Raw genomic sequence first — 15,804 nt, 5'->3', positions numbered from 1 at the left:
GACCAGTGCAAAGACAGTGAAAGATTGCATACAGCTTACACAAGAGGCACGTAAACTGTGTGCTAAAGGTGGTTTACGACTACACAAGTTCATATCAAACAGCAATGCCGTTCTAAACAGCATACCAACATCAGAACATGCTGCAGGCATCAAAACAAAGGACCTTACATTCAGCGACTCACAAACAGAGAGAGCTCTAGGCATTCATTGGAACATAGAAAAGGACTGTTTCACATTCAAAGTAACACTCAAGGATCAACCTCCTACGCGGCGTGGAGTACTGTCCACTGTTGCAGCTATATATGATCCTCTTGGATTTGTTGCCCCTTACCTCCTCAGTGGGAAAAAGATTCTGCAAGAAATGTGTCGTCAAGGCACCAGCTGGGATGACCAACTACCTGATCATCTGAAGCCACGGTGGGAGCATTGGAGAAAAGATCTTGTCAATCTTGAAAATTTACAAGTAGCCAGATGCTATGTGCCCACTAACTTTGGAGAAGTGGTGAAAAGAGAACTGCATCATTTCTCGGACGCAAGCATCACTGGATATGGACAGTGTTCTTATCTAAGGCTGATAAATGAGGATGGAGATGTGCACTGTGTTTTCATCATGGGAAAAGCTCGTGTCTCACCCACAAAAGTGACCACAATCCCAAGGTTGGAACTCACTGCAGCAGCCGTCTCAGTCACAGTGAGTAACATGCTCAGAGAAGAGCTTGTCTTTGAAAATGTCCAAGAATTCTTTTGGACAGACTCTAAAGTCATCATAGGATACATAAATAATGAAGCAAGAAGATTTCACACATTCGTTGCTAACAGGGTGCAAAAGATCCGCGATAGCACAACACCCCAGCAATGGTTTTATGTTTCCACCTCTGAAAACCCTGCTGACAAGGCATCCAGGGGAACAACAGTGGATGAACTGCTGTTGTCCAACTGGCTCACAGGTCCACAATTCCTGTGGAAAAAGGAAATACTCCCTCCAGTAAAGGAAATCATTGAACTTCCAGTCGGAGATCCAGAAGTGAGAAAAGTTCAGACATTGCACACAGAAATTGTTGAACATGTCAGTCTTTCTGATCGGCTTACAAAGTTTTCATCCTGGTCTCACGCCGTCAGTGCTGTGGCACGTCTCAGACACCGTATGCTGAAAGACAAATCAAGCGCACACTCAACTGTAAGTGAACGACAAAACGCAAAGTGTGTGATCATCAAAGATCTCCAAAGACAAGCATATCAGGGGGAGATAGAGACACTAAGCAAAGGTAAATCCCTACCAAGCAACAACAAACTACATCATTTAGATGTTTACTTAGACAAAGATGCTGTGCTCAGGGTGGGAGGAAGACTACATTACTCATCCCTTCCAAACACATTCAAGCACCCCATAGTCATTCCTAGAGAGCATCATGTTGCAAATAATCGCTCACTGTCATGAAAAGGTTCATCATCAGGGCAAAGGCTTCACAATGAATGAGATCCGATCCAGTGGGTACTGGATCCCCAGATTAAGTCAAGCTGTTGCATCTTACATTCGTCAGTGTGTATTCTGTCGGAGACAAAGGAGACCTGTGGAAGGACAGAAGATGAGTGAACTCCCTACAGAAAGAATGGAACCTTCTCCGCCCTTCACACACTGCGGCATGGACGTTTTCGGTCCATTTCTTACTAAACAAGGACGAAAGGAACACAAAAGATACGGCCTGCTCTTCACATGTTTCTACTCCCGTGCCATTCATGTGGAGATGTTAGAGGATCTGTCAACGGACACCTTTATCAATGGACTACGATGCTTTATTGCACTAAGAGGCTCAGTCAGGCAGATTAAATGTGATCAAGGTACCAATTTTGTAGGTGCTAAAAATGAACTGAATGCAGCTCTGCAAGAAGTTGATGCTGAGAGACTGACTACCTTCCTTGCAGAAAAACAATGTGACTTTGTCTTTAATGCACCTCACGCAAGTCATGCTGGTGGAGTGTGGGAGCGACAAATAAGGACTGTGAGAAACATTCTCAACTCAACGCTTTCCCTCTCACCTGGTCAACTCAGTGATGCTTCCTTAAGGACCTTTTTGTATGAGGCAGCAGCAATTGTAAACAGTCGCCCTCTTACATTGGACAACCTGAATGATCCAAACAGCTTGGAGCCGATCACTCCCAATCACCTCCTCACAATGAAGGTCAACACTGTACTGCCTCCCCCAGGAAACTTTGTCAAAGAGGACTTGTATGGTAAGAAAAGATGGCGTCAAATGCAATACTTAGCGGAGCAGTTTTGGAGCCGCTGGAGGAAAGAATACCTTCACAACATCATGGTCAGGCAGCGATGGCACATGCCTAAAAGAAACATTCAAGTAGGTGACATAGTTATGGACACTGACGAAACACTACCAAGATCCGTGTGGAGACTTGGAAGAGTCTCTGAGACTGTAACAGACAAAGATGGACTCGTCAGAAGAGTCAAGGTATTTCTTGGAGACAGAAATCTGAACAAAAAAGGTGAACGCTTAAGCAAGGTGTCAGTGGTTGAACGCCCAGTTCACAAGTTAGTGTTGCTTTTAGAGACTTCTTAAAAGGAGAACAATGGCAGAACTGTAAAGAGCTAAGTTCGTAGATTTTTATGGAATGTCAGTTCATAAAAGTAAATTATTTGTGTTTTTAAAATGTTAATTTTTGTTAAAACACTTAATAATTTGGTGGGAGTGTAAGTGCCTCCAAAGTAAAGTGAACGTTAAATTGTGTGCTTTTATTTTGAATGTGTTAGCACTTCCTGTGAAACCGGAAGTTTATTGTGAAAGGACGTGTATGAACGTAACAAACAGGATTTGACTGTAAACAAATAAAACGGCGCTGAAAGTAGACGAGGACGGGGAGAGAAAAGGTGCAAAGAGTAACGGGGAGAGACAATAAAGGCTTAGCTGCAGTCGAAAGTGGGAACAAGGTATGTTTATTGCACATATACATGTATAATGAAATATATGTGTAGTTTAGTAACTTTTTGTGCTTGAACAGAGACATGTTTAGCTAATTTTGGTTTGTGGAAAAGGCTAAAGCTAATGGTTGTGTTTTGTCTCTTGTTGTTTATGTTTATCCAGCTCTTACGTTGGTTTAGCTGGCTTATGTCACTAAGGAAAACGGAATTAAAAGTCACTAAATCATCAGTCCCGGCCTACTCATTTCGACCCGAAGCTACATTCACTGATCACAATATTAGGTATACTTGTTCAACTGCTCATTCACAAAAATATCTAATCAGCTGATGCATTTCGCCATGTAGACACGATGAAGACAATCTGCATCAGAATGGAGAAAAAAGCTGATTTTATTTTATTATTGTATCATTCATACAACATACAAAGATTAATTCAGTTCAGTTTTTGAGACAAACCAAGTTTAAACACATTTAATTTAAACAGCTATTCCAGATTTTACTCGTCACGCAAATGCAGAATATCAGGGTTCAGTCAAGTAGTTTCATGAAACAATAACTCTCTCAGGTCATCATATTTTGTACAGTGCAAAAAAAAATGGGATGTATTTTCTACTTCTGATGAATCACACAGCTCATAGAGTCTGTTTTCTCTGAGAATATTTTCGAATCTGTCTGATCTCAACAGCAGGAGGAGGAATACCGAATCTTAACTGTGCAACCAAGGATCTTTGGCTTCAAGGTAATTGAGATGTAACTAACAATTCAGGCATACATTGCTGTTTAATCAGCACATATGTCCTTATTTTTGGTTTTGAAAGAACATTTTCAAGCCATTTTTCTTCAGATTTAGTGAAGAGCTTCTCTCGCATGAGTTAACATAACTACCTAAATGATTCCTGCAGATATATGACATATCCACCGCTTTGAAAACAGAGTAAATCTCATAAGCCAGGGGTGCCCAAACTTTTTCCACAGAGGGCCACATACAGAAATATATCAGGGTAGTGAGCCACTTTCATATTCCTTTTTAAAGTTAGTAAGACTAATCCAAAGAAAGTAAATACATGTTTAGTGACTGCACCTAAATGGCTTGATAATGGCTGACAAGGCAAATAGGGAATAATTTTCAGGACTTTGGGGAGCCAATCAGATTTCAAAGGGCCCTGCTTGGCCCTGGCTACCACTGGCTTGGCCCATGAAATGCTACTGGTGCTGCTATTTGCTGTGATAATCCATCAGGACGTTATTAATGAAAAATCTTCTTGTCAAAATGTTTGTTTACAGAACAAACATGATAGCACTGCCTTTTGCTGAAACTAAAAAGTACAATAGAGTGAAAGGGGACGTATTAAGCAAGAATAACTTTTTCAGGCTTTTCTAACAAAAATATGTGCCACTGGCCTGTCAATAATCCCCTCAAATACCAGAGAAATCCATTCCCTTCCCCCCTCTCTTTCTCCACCTTTCAGAAAATGTGAACTAAAACAAGCCGTTCTCAGATTTACCCTTATGATGTCACGTGGGGAGTAAGCACCCGCCCCCAGGTTTGGTTAGCCCTCCCTGCTTGGAGGAAAGTTCTGCTGTTCTCCTGATGTTCCTCTCAGCTGCCAGCTAAATGCTGGAGAGCTCAGTGGGTTACCCTGCTGACCTTTGTCTGGAAGATTGATGGTTCAAATCCCAGTCAAGTCCAAAAATTTGTATGAAAGTGTCCGTACCATTGTAACATTAGGAGTGCCACATCTATTTACTGTGAGGGGTGTGGTCAGGGGCGAAATCAGACAGGTAATTACCATTTAAAGCCATGGACACAGAAACAGCTCGTTCTGAGAAGGGCTGAAACAGAGGGATTTTTAGACATGCAAAAATCCTAGTGTTTTTTTTAGCAACAAACTTCACAGGCGTGTTTTGGGGACCTCTGAGGACAATATAAACTTGTCTTAAAAGGGTAAAATATGTCCCCTTTAAGCACAAGCTTCATGTTTTAACGTGGACCATATTTCATATTATTTCAAGAATTTGCTGCTGGCCAATCAAAAATGGGCTGCAGGCTGCAATCTGGCCCCCAGCCCATAGTTTGGACACACCTGTCATAAGCCCATGGAGAATTATTTACTTTACTCCATAAGAATACTCTTTCATTGATTCTGTCTTCTGAAATCCTGATTCCACAATCAAATTGTTTCACATCTTTCGTGGAACAGGTGTACCTAATAAAGTGATCAGTAAGGGAGGTTTTCTTTATTTGAGTGCAGAAATCAGAATTACCTTTCTTTTTGCAGATTAACTTCTTTCTTGGCCTTGTTTCCTCCGCCGCTGTGCCCTCAGGTTTAACCACCACCCGTATGTACACATTCACGATGAAAGGCTCTTTCTTTTTTTCATACACACAAGTGGAGTGATTGTGCATGGCATCCAAATATAAGGCCTGTTCCTCCTGTTTCCTGCAGCAGCCTCTAATTACTTTCTCAGTGACAGCAGCCAGCTGCATTAGAAGACATTTATAAATAGTCAGGACTGCTATGATCCAGCTGTGCGCACACGTGTGTGTGGCATGTGTAGGTAATCCTTGAACAAGTGCAAGCACAGATGTGAGTTTTATGCTTTCCTGTCTGCTGTTGACCCTGTTGACTTCTGACCTGCTGCTCTTTGTCCCCTCAGACAGACACTTTTAAAAAACGCCAACTGGAGAGCGATTTCTACCTTTAAACGGAAGTCCGCGCTCTTTGAAGGCGCAAAAAAGGGGGAATTTTGTAGACATATTGCTTTACTGACGCATTCAAGGACACATTCCAGGAAGGAGGAAGTAGTTAGAGGTTAAAGATCAAGAGTGAGGAAGGAAATGAGGATACCATCCAAGCATCAGCTGTCACCTCATCATGTGGGCTGATTTCTTTTTCATTTTTGGCTCCTGTTGGCTTTGATCAAATGGAGATCCACTGTAAGATTATGTTCTCCTGGATAGACTGAGTGCATGTCCAACAGATTAGAGTCAAACTGCAGTTTTAAATCTCTCTCTTCTTTGAAGTTGGAATTTAGCAGCACTGAGATGTGGTATGAGATACTGACATGATTTTAAACCATTCACTGAGCAGATTTTTTTTTTTTACATTTTTACCTGTTAAACTCTGTATTCTAGGACCACTTGTTTCAAAAACACTTTAATCAGGCTTTAGTACGCCTTTTTATGAAATACAAACACTGGATTGTGCATCAGAAGCATGTTTAAAAACATGTTTGCTCATGATGATAGGTTTAACCCTTGGGATGGGCAGACCAAGGCCACATTGACCATTAGGGCAGCTGGGCAGGTGTCCAGGGGTCCAAATCAGTAGAGTGCCCAAATCAATAGGTGCATGACCAAAAAAAAAAAAGGTTAGAACTTTCTTTACTTTAGCCTGTCCACTAATGCCTCTATAGCTTTTCTAAAAGTAGAATTGCCAGCTGGTATTCCCCTCCTCATTGATCAGCTGGTGTGGGACAAGCCAAGTGGACTGCCAATGAACTGTGTGTTAAAACCCTTAGAGGGTGTTTAGGCCATGTCGTTGCTTTTTTGGGGGCATATTTTGTTTTCTTTCTTTTTCATCATTTTGACTGTATAGTACGAACAACATACAGTTTGGTGGTTACTTTAAAAAAAATAGAATATTAAGATTTTAAAGCAGAACTTTAATGCAGTGGTTCCCAAACTTTATCTGTCACGACCCCTTTGGCAGGGGAAAATATTTCCACCCCCCCCCCTCCACCCCCCCCAACCCTCACATACCGACATGTAAAATCATGTAAATGTCAGCTAACACAGAGTCATTCACAATTTTTGCAAAAGTCTAACTAACTCTTTGAAGATGAATGATTACCTGTAAATAAAAACATAATGAAAATCTTTAAGATTCATACGCTCAGTCCTGCAACAAGTTCAGTGAAGACTGTGGGCTTATTTGCTGCAGATCTTCTTAAGTTTTAGATGCAGATGTGAGAATGCCAATCTATCCATTTTCAGTGTCTAGCTTTGATTTCTTTTTTTTGTCTTTGGCAACAGCAGAAAAACCTATCTCACACTTGAGGCTAGCAGTGGATACTGTCATACCTTTCCACTCCAATCCGAAATACAGAAAATGCCCATGGACTTTAACTGGTGTTAACTTTAACTAAGCTGGTGTTACTTAGCCTTACCCCCGTGATTATCACATTAAAAGAAATCCATGCATGCAGTATAGGAAAATATTTCATTGTTTGTGGGGTTTTTTCCTCACAAATAGCAGGGTTTCACACTTAAACTAGCATTTAAAGGGTTAAATTAAAAAAAAAAAACAATTGTTGCATTTGATATTTATGAGGTCTGACCTTGCAAAAGAGTTAGGAAAGCCTATTAAAGTGGAGTGTTTCTATTGTTTTTTATATGTGCTGCCATCTTTGGTCATCCTCATTGTAACATTTTTTTTACACTGAGTGTTAACCAGCATTACTTTGAGTTTAAAAAGCCCTGAAATGGATAAATCAGGATGTCAGCTGAATTGGATTGCTGAAATGGAAAACAACAATAAACAGGGATTCATAAATGCGAAAACTAGAGATATAAACTGAAAATAGTTCATTTCTTCATTTTGGTTACCAGCTGCTCAAAAAATGAGACAGTTTAAGGCTGGGTCAGACGGTACAACAGACTCAGACTTCCAGCATCCCTGGGTGGATGTCAGTCAGTCAGTTTGTAATTCAAATGATTTCCTGTTTACTCATAGCTTTACAGTCCCCCCATTTTCAGTCATCTTTCATGTTTCAACCTTCCCTTTAATGAAAGTTTCCACAGGCTGACTAGCGCTTTCTCTGGGTGGAAAATCGCCTTTGACATGTTAAATTAGTGGAAGGTCCCTTTAATTTACAGTTTTTGAAGGAGACCAATGAAGGCGAACACTGTCAGACTGACACTAAAGCCTGTAATACCTTAATGAGGGGGGAGATCCCTGAAGGGAAACACATTTTAGACAATAATCATCATCTCACATGTGTTCTTTTTCCTGCTCATATCCATAAAGGCGTCAAGGCTGCATGCCTCATCTTGTTTCCTATACTCACCCAGGGAGGCAGCGACGATGCTTTACAAACTAAACAAACACCTGTGAAAGCTGCAGCCTTTGACTAAGCTACTCACAGTATTAAAACAACTTCCTCTAAAGGCCCTGTGAGATGTGGAGCCTTTCATGTGAAGACACAATCCCCCTAACAGCAGAGTCCACTCTGACTGTCTATACGCTCTGCTGATGAATGAAACAGGTGCTAACACATTCATGTGGGCTTTACACTGCATGTTTGTTTAGGATGTTCCTCTTGTATACATTCATAGCGTTTAATGTTCACAGCTAAATCTTCACAGGAATGTGAGTATGGCCTTTTTCATATTTAAGACAGATGAATGGATAGAAGACAACAGTCTGGTGGAAATAAAAACCTTACTGTAGGTGCGTTTTAACTGGTGAATATATATCTGTGTAGGTGTGAGAATAAGCTGGAGGCACTTTTATTTTTCTACCTAAGATAGTACCGCCTACAGGTTACACCAGCCTTGTACAGCTTCAAATGCGGCCTAGTTTTCACCTGCTGAGACTGTGCCAAGTGACTCAAGTTACAACTTAGATCTTATTGATTCAATGGAGGGCTCAGTGTATCCTTTTTAATTCAAAACTCAGAGCTGGAGCCGCAGGCCCTTATATGTGCACACAGGTTTGATTTGAACCCAGATCATCTGTTTCAAGGACAACAGTCCTGTGTGCATGCGCCATGCAAACTAACAGTATTGAACCTGCACAAAAATACTCGACCAGCTGCCCCAGTCGCTTGTTTATTTTTGACTTTTACTTGTTGATACACAGACAAATTCTCAGCCAACTTAGAGACCCTGAGATATAAATATTGGAGACAACAGTGCACCCACTCATCTGTGCTTGTTTACAGCACCAGGTCATGGTCTGGACTTTAAACAGAAACTTGTAGATGCCACAAAGTGAAACTGCTCAGTTTTCAAAACAAATATTGACCAAAAGACTAAAAAATGTTATTACGAGGTCTGTCGGACAATTAATTTATCTGAACATGTGGTCAAAATCATTGGTATCCCTCCGTTGAAGAAAGAAAAACCCAGTGAAAGAAATTGAGATAGACAAAAGTAATAGTAAATAAAAAAACACTGAAAATTAGACATTGCTTTTGAACTGTGGTTCAACAGAATCACCCAAAAACAAACTAATGAAACTGACCTGAACAAGATTAATGGTACCCCTAGAAAAGATTGAAAATAATTTGACCATAGGGACATGTTAAACTAAGATTTGTTCTCTAATAATTATAACAGATGTCTTCAAACTTGTGATCAGTCAGTCTGCCTATTTAAATGTGAAAGTAGTCACTGTCATGGTGTGTACCACACTGAAAATGGACCACAGAAAACTAAGGAGACAGTTGTCCCAGGAGATTAGAAAGAAAATTATAGACAAGCATGTTAAAGGAAAAGGCTGTAAGACCATCTCAAAGCAGCTTGATGTTCCTGTGACTACAGCCGCACAAATTATCTAGAAATTTAAGATCCACAGGACTGTGGCCAACCGCCTTGGACATGGCCACAAGAGGAAAATTGATGACAAATTGAGGAGACGGATAATACGAATGATAACCAAAGAACCTAGAACAACTTCCAAATAGATTGGAGGTGAACTCCAAGGTCAAGGTAGATCAGTACCATCAGACTGAGAAAGACTCCACTGTTGAAAACAAATCATAAAAAAATGAGACTGGAATTTGCTAAAATGCACATTTAAGTTCACAGACACAAAAATGAACCATACAAAGAAAAGAACTCTGTACCTACTGCGAAACATGGAGGAGGCCCGGTTATGTTCGGGGCTTCTTTGCTGCATCTGGCACAGGCTGTCTTAAAACTGTGCAAGGTACAATGAAATCATAAGACTATCAAGGCATTCTGAAGTGAAATGGACTACTGGTGTTGGAAATCTTGGTCTAAGTTGCAGGTCATGGGTCCTCCAGCAGGATAATGACCCAAAACACACCACTAAAACACCCAAGAATGGCTAAGAACTAAACAACCTTGTATAAGCTCTGATCTAAATCCTAGTGAACATCCATAGAAGGAGCTGAAACATGCAGTCTGGAGAAGACCCCCTTCAAACCTGGGACAGCTGGAGCAGTTTGCTCACGAGGAGTGGGCCAAAACACCTGTGGACAGGTGCAAAAGTTTTACTGAGAGTTAGAGAAATCTCTCCATTGCAGTGGTTGCCTTCAGAAAAATATTAAGCTAATAGTACCATCATTTTTGTCCAGGCTAGTTTCATTAGCTTTTTTAATAGTTTAAAAGCAATAACTGATTTTCACAAGTTAATTTTCAGTAAATTTCTACTCATTATTACTTTTTTCAGTTTCAAGTTATATCAGTGACCATTGTGGGTTTTTCTTTCCTTAACAGAAGGGAACCAACAATTTTGTCCACATGTCTTAAATCACAAATGTTTGGGAATAATCTCCTTCTTTTTTCTTATTTTAAAACACTATTTGCATGTAATCTGTTGTGTTTTATTTTGCGTGTGTACTGTCTTAAACTACGAGTTATTAGCCTGCTGTTTGGACATAATCCTGCTTTTATTTTGAAAGAAATTAAGGAACTTCTGGTGGATCAAGGATTAATCTGTTAAATCAGCCACAGAAAAAGGAACTTGTTATAAACTGAATAATGAAATAAGGGAATTGTAGAAAGTGTATGTAGTTGAGAACACAAAGAAGCTATTTGTAGAGATTATGTAACTGCTGTGCTCCATACGGATCAGAGGAATCTTCAGTTGGACTCGAAGTCTGACACCAGAGTAAAGGTCAAAAAATGGGAAACAGTTTAGCGCCCTCTAGGGTCAGGACCCCTGTGTGGGGTCACAAGATACAAACTAAGTATCCTGCAATGATTAACAGGATAGTGAAGAGTTCATGAGACTTAACACAACCAAAGGTACAAGCATTAGTAATCTAATAGTCACAATGTGTGCAGTTAAAAGAAGGTTTGCACACATTTTAGGTTGTGCTGAAAGGGCAAACATGCAACAAGTGAGCACTCATGCGTTTATCATGATAGGATTAGGTTCCATAAGTAGTGCATTATTTTTCTTATGTAACTGATTGCATGCTTAATTGTCCCTTTCAGCAAACTTTGTCTGTCTGTAGCCACAGTGATGTAAAACAAGTCCTCCACTGCTCCTTAAAGACCCTGTGAAGTGGACATAAATCTGTGTTTAGGTTTGTTGTATGATAGGTCACTGTGTTATGAATGCACAGGTCAAATTTAATCTCAAATAAAGGATCTCTAGGTTTATAAAATTAAGCTTCAAAATCCCGAAAAATGTGGCAGTAAAATCTGCTCTATTGTGGTGTGGGCGTGTCTGTTGAATGAACTGAAGCCACGCCCACTCATGAGAAATACGATCCTCTTAAATTTAAAAAATGCTACAATCTGAATGGAGGAAAGTCTCACGCCATTATCCTGCCACTTGACCATATGGTTAGAGCACAGCTGCCTGGCTCTGTGCCAGAGAAGAGACAAAGTCAGGCAAAGGCATGTTTGCCCCATCCAAATTAAGCCAAACCAGGAGAGAGGTGGAAACTTTCTAATGGTCTAAATCCAAAATTCTGTTACATGTAGATCTCAGTGTTTTCACATGTTTACAGCAACCATATTCCAACATATCTAGTGTGTTAAAACACATTTTGGAGTTCACTTTACAGGACCTTTAATATCTCTGTTCACTTCACAAAAGTCCTAACAACAACAAAAACATTTTCCTGTTTTGGGCAATGTGGTTCCCCAACTTTATGATGTTAGATGCTGGGCTACAGCGATACAGTCAAGTCAACACTTGGATAGATTTGTGTGGACTGATCTGAAAGTGTCCTGAAACACTTTGAGATTAAAAAATCATAAAACATGTTGAAAAAAAAGATAATTTTCACTTCCTCTTTCTTAAATTACTGATTGGGGTGCTGACAGCCAAGTAATTGGGTCGCACTCACTGTACAAGGGTGGCCCTGTGGCTTCTTTCCCACATGTCTCTCCTCCACTCTCTCATCTTTGTTTCTAATTCTACCCACTGTCCTCCACTGTCAATAAAAGGCATGAAAAGACCAAAAATACATATTTTAAAAATTACCGTTAAAGTTTATTTCTTAAAGTTGCACAACATCGGTATGGTAGGAATCGAGTGCAATAGTAAAAAGCAAAACCTTTGGTTTCACATTGATTTGTTTATGAAAATCCACGAGGTGATTAAATGAAGAACAGTTTTAAATGATATTCTTTTGTTTATTATTATCCATTACTTTCAGTATTTATCTATTATTACACTCTGCAGCAACACACACTTTTACCAGAATAAAAGTTCAGGGCTTTTGAGAAACATTAGGGTCATAAGCTCTGCAAGCCTGGCTCCACCTCCTCACAACATTCCTGCTTTATCGATGTTTGATCTGTTTATTTACCCATGATAACCTCTCTGTCGTACAATTCCTAAGAAACTAGTATCATGGATATCCAAAAAAAACAAACATTTTCTTAAACAAGAATGTTAAAGCCGCTTTAAGCAGCTCCGTGAAGCTTTAATTTTTCCTCTGATAGAGGTTTCCTGTGTGACTCCTGTTTACCTGTTCTATCTTTTCCATTTTTTATCTTCGCTTTAATTATTTCGAGGGAACTCCTAGTTCTCACATTTATTGGTGTCTTTGTATTCTTGACATGTGTGAACTTTTTTGATCCCGCCACTCCCTCCTGCCCCGTAGAAACTCCCGTTCCCGCCGTTCTCCATCACCTGATTTTTCCTGCCCACTCACACACCTCTCCACTTTCCTCCTGCAGAGTGAACACCAGCCCACTTTGCATTCATTCTCAGCCTGATGATCTTTCATGCTCTGTAACAGTCATGCCTACTTTTTGGCCTCTGTTCCTGATACTATTGAGTAAGCCTGAGCTGCTCTCGTAATTCTTGATCTTTGAGTCATGTTTCTCGTTACACCTTTGTTGCTTTTGTCTACAGTTGTGAACTACTTGACATTTACCCATGAAACATGGGAAAACTGTAGATAAATCAATGCCACTAAAACACAGAACATTAAACTGTTAAGAATAACAAGGCTGTGGGAGATTCATAAATCTTTAGTGAGTTTCTCCCACCTTAAAACATTCACTAGTACTTTAGAGAGCATGGGTGTAGCGGGGGGGGGGGTCAGATTACCCGGGCCCGTAGTAATTGGAGTCTTTATTGAATCAAAAGCGACTAAATGAATCAGTCAACAGACTGAAATTTGTGTCAAATAGAACAAAAAAAGAACTGGTACATTTAGTTTAACTATAGTAAAATACTGCTCATAAATGAGGAAATCATGGTTCAAAATTACATTAAAATGCATGAAAACTTGAAAAGTGATGCAACATTTGTTGCTTGGCTAGCCGGTTAAGGTGGGCCCTGTATAATATTCTTTCTGGGGGTCCAAAATCCCTAGTTACGCCCCTGTTAGAGAGCACCTAAGGTGCAAAACTTTTCTGAAGAGGACTTTAAAGAGGGTTCTCAAGCAGAGGAGAAAAAAAATGCAGGAACATAGACATACATGCATTCAGAAAGTACTCAGATTCCCTTCACTTTTTCAATTTTGCAAATCCTCTCAAGCTCAGTCAGGTTGAGGACCCTCGGCGCACAGCCAAATTCAGTGGATGTTCAGTAGAGTTCAAGTCAGGGCTCTGGCTGGGTCACTCTAGGACATTTACAGTGTTGTCCCCAGGTGACCTTTGGCCCAGTCTGACGTCCTAAAGAACATGTTTTCATTGAGGATATGTCTTTACTTTGCTCCATTCAGCTTTCCCTCAACCCTGACCCGTCTCAGCTGAAAAACACCCCCACAGCATGATGCTGCCACCACCATGCTTCACTGTTGGGATGGTATTGGGCAGGTAATGAGAGGTACCTGCTTTCCTCCTGACATAATGTTTGGAATTGAAGCCAAACATTTCAGTCTTGGCTTCATTAGACCAGAGTCCATCAGGTGCTTTTTTTGCAAACTCTGCTGTATTTTGCGCTGATGAGAGGCCACTCTGCCACAAGCCCATATCAGTGGAGTGCTGCAGTGATGGTTGTCCTTCTGGACCATCTCCACACAGTATCTCTGGAAAAGTCCACTTTGCTCTTGAAAAATTTCAGTGCAGCAGATTTTTGTGAAGCCGTCCCCAAATCTGTGCTAGTCACCATTCCTGTCTCTGAGCTCTGCAGACAGTTCCTTTGACTCCATAGCTTGGTTTTGCTCTGATATGCATCATCAGCTGTGAGGCCTTCCTTACTGACTGAGAGAAAAAATGAATTTTAATGACTGTAGCATCAGGCTGTAAGATAACAAAACTGAAAAAGGGAAGGTGGTCTGAATACTTTCTGAATGCACTTTAATATTCAAATAAGTCAAGATTAAAAAAAGACAGAAGAAAAGGAGTCATTGTTTTATCAGTCATACTTTTTATACTGTTGATAACTTTCTGCTTGGTTACAATGGTTTTGTGTCTGCGCTTCAAAACAAACTTCTCCATCAACTTGAACTTGATCTGCAGTGAGGCTCAGTCAGTGACGAAGAATAGGAGGAGGGTTGGATGTCAGGAGGGGTACACACAAAAAAGAAAAACATCAAAACACGACTCCACGCTCCACTAAGTACTTCAGATGTGACCCACAAAGTCGAGCGGACACATGCCCACCCACAGACACCCAAAAACATGCAAGGCAGCGCAGTGGGAGGAGCTGGAGGCATTGTTCTTCCTGTGGCTCGAGGTGGCCTGACCCCACACCCTGCTGTTCGGACCGTGTTATTGGCTGCTCGTTTCTGTGGCAACAATCAACGGCAACCGCTCCCATGAAAACAATGAAAAAGTAAGAGGAACCTGGGATGACCCCTCCTTTAACCCGACACAATAAAATAGAGAGAGAAAAACATCTTCCTTTAAGACAGCCAGTCAGCAGTTAGTAATGCTGTTTTTTATTTGATGAGCATCCAGCAGTATGGAAAAGTTTGATTTGTGGTGTTTCCCTTTGGATATTAAAGAAGACGTTCACTCAAAACAAAATGTAAGGATTTATTCTCTGGTATCTCGTTCAAACATGAAAATGTGTTCACTGAGAGATTTATGTGATTGCAATGCTAAGAAATGATTGAACTGACCCGTTAAGGAAAAGAAAACAGCGGTTTATGGAGGTACAGAAGCCGTCATCACTGTTGTAAAAGACATTTATATGACTGACAAACAATGGTGGGAGGTCATAAAGTAAAATTATACACATGCAGTGCTTTGTCTGCTTTAAAGCACTCTAAAAAGCACATTTCACTCCACAGTTTATGCCTTTTTATCATCATATTCCACTACTTCACTTTCCATTTAATTTTACAGTCAAATGAAAATTATAGCAAAGAAAATTTTGAATGTAGTACTTAATCTCTTTCATCTTTAGTCCTTATGACAAAGCCAGTGTATTTGCTATTAAGCTTGATACTTCTGCTGTTACTTTTGTTGCTTCTATGATGTTATTAAGTTAAAGATGTCAAGATTTAACATATTGTTTCATGCTACATCATAGTGAAATTCACAATTCTTCAATCAGCTGAAATTTTGTGAAGCTATTATTTGGTTCGGATGTTGAAATTATTTCAGTCAGGACCTCTCTCGTCATACATTTAACCATTTTATTGCAAAATGGATATACAGTTCTACTCAGCAGTGAAGGCTATGCTCTAAAGATGCTCCCTGGGTTAGTCAAGCAGCATGATTCGACTTTCCAGGGAGGACATAAACCCTCATTTCGATT

Source organism: Cheilinus undulatus, linkage group 4, assembly GCF_018320785.1.
Source record: "Cheilinus undulatus linkage group 4, ASM1832078v1, whole genome shotgun sequence".
NCBI classification, from domain to species: domain Eukaryota; kingdom Metazoa; phylum Chordata; class Actinopteri; order Labriformes; family Labridae; genus Cheilinus; species Cheilinus undulatus.
This window is presented reverse-complemented; position numbering follows the sequence as displayed.